The sequence below is a fragment of the Mus musculus genome, chromosome 13, assembly GCF_000001635.26.
Source record: "Mus musculus strain C57BL/6J chromosome 13, GRCm38.p6 C57BL/6J".
In the NCBI taxonomy this organism is placed as follows: Eukaryota; Metazoa; Chordata; class Mammalia; order Rodentia; family Muridae; genus Mus; species Mus musculus.
The window spans coordinates 72,347,036-72,351,610 of record NC_000079.6 but is presented as its reverse complement, the minus strand read 5'-3'; the positions used below and the strand labels follow the sequence as shown (position 1 = coordinate 72,351,610).

The window sequence follows — 4,575 nt, the reverse complement described above, 5'->3', positions numbered from 1 at the left end:
TGGGTATCAGAGCCACAAGCAAGGAAGGCATCACTTCTGTGGGACTACAAGGGAGGATTTCTCCTCTCTCCCTCTCCCTCTCCCTCTCCCTCTTCCTCTCCCTCTCCCTCTCCCTCTCCCTCTCCCTCTCCCTCTCCCTCTCCCTCTCCCTCTCCCTCTCCCTCTCCCTCTCCCTCTCCCTCTCCCTTCTCCCTCTCCCTCTCCCTCTCTCTCATAATAGCAAAAAATATTTTACTAAAACATAAAATTTGCAGAAGTTTCCAGACAAGCCATACAACATGGTCACAAACTTTTTCTTCATCTTTTGGGGGTGGGGGTGGGAGACGGAGAATCTACACTTGACAGCAAAGTCACAATGTTACTAGTGAGGACTGTGATGTTTATTTAATGTTCCCCTTTTGGTTCAGACAATCAAGCTTGTCCATCTACAGCATCTAAAGTTAGACTTGCCTAGAGAGCATATTAAAAAACAACAACAACAACAACAACAAAACCAAACAAACAAAAAACTTGTTAGCTGCATTTAACCAGTGCAATTAGATCCCTTAAAGGGTGGGGGCATAAAATTAAAATAAAACTACTTTCCCCCCTAAAAATAAAAAAACACCCACGGCCTTGGAAGCTAACCCTGACAACTACCCTCATTCGCTGTGCCTTGCACTTTAACCAATGATGGTGAAAGGAATCAAAGCAGAGAGTCCTGCTTCTCGGCGTCTCTCAGCAACCCGGATGGCACGTCTAACCTCTGTTCATGCTTTGCAACAGTGAATCAGGACAAGACAGATTTGCTAATGTGCATGTAATCACCAAAGATGAAGATGCCTGGACTTTTATTCTGTGATGTTTCTAAGACTGTGTTCATTAAATGCAAACAAAAAAAGCAAAGGAGCTTTGGCAGAACAGAAGAAGTGGTGTACACTCGATGATCTGATTGACTTAAATAGTGTTCGTGGCATATAGCCTAGTCCATGCTCTCACTGTTTCTATGGCTTGGGCTTCATTGGTCTTTTGCTCGGCTCTATCATTTGCTAATGGATCATCTGGAATAGGAGCACATAATAGAGCCTGGATACGTAGAACTGTGCGGATCTGCAGTGCTGGGGACCACTTACCTTTCAAAATATCTAAACATATTCCTCCCAACTTGTCTACATTAGGATGATAAATTTTGGTCATGAGACACACTTTAGGTGCTGCCATTGGGTATTCTTCTGGAAGGAATAGTTCAAGCTTAAAAGTCCGTTCCTCAAAGGGGGAATCCTGGGGGCCAGCAGTGACCACATGAAAATAATGGGAGCTGCTCTCATCTGGTTCTGCTTTTAATGCCAGGATCTGCTTCTGCCAGCAAATGCTGGGTTTCCTTGATGATTCTGCAGGGCAGCCTGGCCATCTTGTCAGATCCCGAGTTTGGCCTCTGCTTTTGTGAGAATCTCACCTCTTAGCCTGCTTCAGTACTGTAGACGGAGGAGCTCCTGAGTAGCCTAGGTGTTCATCATGAGAAGGTCTCATGGGAAGCACTCCACAAAAGAGAACCCAGATTCACACCTCTCTTCATGTTCCATCCTAAACATAACTGGTAATAGGGATGGACCCTTGGCATAGGGATATACCTGCTCAAGTGTACCAGAAAATCCCCAAATGTACACATCTGATTGTAAACACCCAATTCCCCTTATATCTGCCCAAGTCCACCCATGAATGCCTAAGTTACCTGGCACACCCAAGGTCACAGGTAAATGCCAACGTTCACTTGTAAGTGAACACTCAGCAGTTTAGTCCTCAGACTCATGTCCACACTGGACTCCACAAGTCCCCGTGAAACTCTCATAAAGTCATTGCTCCTTCTTGATAGTTTCTCCCTCCCCCTCCTTTCCCTCTCCCTCCTCCCTCTCCCCCTTTCTCTCCCCTCCCCCTTCCTCTCCCCTCTCCCTATTTCTCTCTCCTGCAGTCCTTTGCTCGGTGTCCAAGTTACACAGAAGTAAGAGATGACAGTTGATACAGATAGGCCAGTTTAATTACTTGTCTGCTTATGTCTGGTCTCTGCCAGATCATGCAGAAGCTTGGCTTTCTTCTAGTAGCTTAAAACCTGCCCAACTGCTAGAGCTTTAGTGTGAGCCTCACATTCTAGGCTACTGTTCAGATAAAATATGAACTAGATGAGTCATCTGTCTGGTTTGTTAGCCAACAATGTGATCCCCCAGTTTCCCCGGACTCAGTGAAGGTCTTAAGCGATAGACCATTGGATGGACCTACTGACGTAAAGGGTGATATGGATCCATTCTAAGTTCATTTTTGTAATTTCTTTGGAACTACATTAAGTGCCTCTTATGTCGCCTCTGTTTGGAAAGCACACACTGTATTCACAGGAAGATAGACTTGTAGTCAGGAGATCATTAATGGTGTAAAAAACATACAATGATTTCCTCTGTGCTCATTTAAGCCCCTCCCAGATTTAAAGACTTGAACATACCTCTGCTGAGAGCTTGTTGTAGCGCCTTCTGTTAAATTTCAGGCACTGTGCTTAAATGCCTGGTCAAGTACCTTGCCTCTCTCTATTAAGTCTCCATCATTAGGTGTGCCTTCTGTGCTCCTGGCCTTTGTGGATTCAGAGGGAGTTAAGTTCAGTGCTCAGCTATCTTAACCAGCTTTGAGCTGTACTCTGGGGTTTCCCTATAGTCCTGCAGAGTGTTTTTCCATTTTTGATGTGTGTGTGTGTGTGTGTACGTACCAGTGTTGCATATGGTGTTTATGCAGTTTGTGTGTGTGTGTAATCTGTATGTGTATATATGTAAATTAAATACATGTCTGCACGTGTATATTTGTGTATGGCTATTCAAATTTTTCTTGACATTCTTATCCTAAGATGGATCGTTTCCCTTGAACTGAAGCCTAAAATTGGGTGCAATAAGTTTGCTATTCATCAGTTTATACTATAAAAACCCAAACAAGTGAGCTGTGGTGGCACATGCTTTTAATCCCGGCACTTTGGACAAAGGCAGACAGAAGCAGGAGATCTCTGTGAGTTCAAGGCCAAACTGGTCTACAGGGTGAGCTCCAGAATAGCCAGGGCTGTTACACAGAGAAACCCTTTCTAGAAAAAACACAAATCAAACCAAATTAAACAAAAACAAAGCAAAAGATTACAGAGGAACAAGAGCCTACTCCCCAACCAAGCTTTTCCTCTTTGATGTGTTCTGATGTTTGCCTGATGTTAAGAGAAGGGCTGGTCCATTGTTCATTGAAGGCCCCATCGCAGTTTCCTTTGGAAGTAAGGCCCTCTCAGAATAGTTTCTTTTGGGTAATGTAGATTTTCCAACTGGGGTCCAGCCCCGGGACACAGGCGTGTCATCTACCATCTGGACAAAAGTGAATTTTCCAGTTTTGATGCCTTACAATGACACATTTCAAGCTCTCCATCTGAAAAAAAAAAAAAACTGAATTCAGCTTGAATATGAGGTTGAACAGGGAAGATCTACACGGAGGGAGAGGAAAATTCCATTTTCTACAAGACTCTATAAAGAAACAACCTATGAGCTATACTCCCCTGTAGACATATGGTCTCCAAGATGCCCAGGCCAGGCCGTGGATTAGCTCAAGAGTTTTTGTTGCTGTGGAAGAGATGCTCACAGTCAACTAGAAAAGGGGTCATCTGATTTGATAGCTAAGAAGATATCATGGTTTGCTTAATTCTTTCTTGGCTTTTGGGCCAAAGGCTTGTCCCCTGCTTCGATGTCAGCACAGCTTGGTTCTGAAAACATTCGTTGCTTGTCTATAACCCCACAACAAACTCACAAAAAACATGTGGAGTGCTAGTTGCTGAGAGCCTCCGCAGCTACAGCTCTCCTGAAGCTCCATTTGCCATTTTACCTTCACTTTGGAATGCTCCATCTCATGCCACCTTGGATCTTTTGGGTCTCCAAAATATGACAGCACCAGGAAAATAATAATAGTAATAATAATAATAATAACATAAAATAATGCAGGGATCAGCAGTAGAGGAGAGATTCCCCAGAAGGGCAAATGTGTCTGGAAAGGGGCACTCCTGTTCTCAGGCCTTGGCGTTTGACATTGCTGAAGGTTTTGTCTTGATTACTTTCAATAAAGCCCAAAGTAAGGATGACTGTCTTGGCTCACTAAGCAACAAGGTTCTATCACTAATTACAATCCTTTATTACGGGTAGTTTAATAGGTTTATGATTGGCCATAAAACAATTCGGTATGGGAGTACATAAAAGGAGCGGCTTATACAGCTGTGGTATCTTAATATCCAGCCATTGTAATCATTTTATGATCTCTTATGATGGTGTCTTTTATTAAAATATTCACATATGCCTTTACACGGGCTGTGTTGCCGCCAAAACTGGGAGGCAAAGTGAAAATCACATAAATACATACTAAAATGCCTAATGAGGCGTCGTGAAAACTTCCATTGTCAGAAGTATGTCGACCAGATCACACGTGTGCAGTCTCATTACGGGTAATTATAATAAAATTATAAGTGCTGCAATAATTCTAACCTTGAAGGCACAATAAAGGATGGTTATATTTGCCTTCCTAGCCTGCACATCTGAGGCG

General features: G+C 43.3%; 1 pseudogene; it reads right to left on the bottom strand.

Annotated features, from left to right (window-relative positions):
* Positions 1 to 936: 936 nt before the first annotated feature.
* Gm4052 lies at positions 937 to 1,390 on the bottom strand (annotated as a pseudogene).
* Positions 1,391 to 4,575: the final 3,185 nt, after the last annotated feature.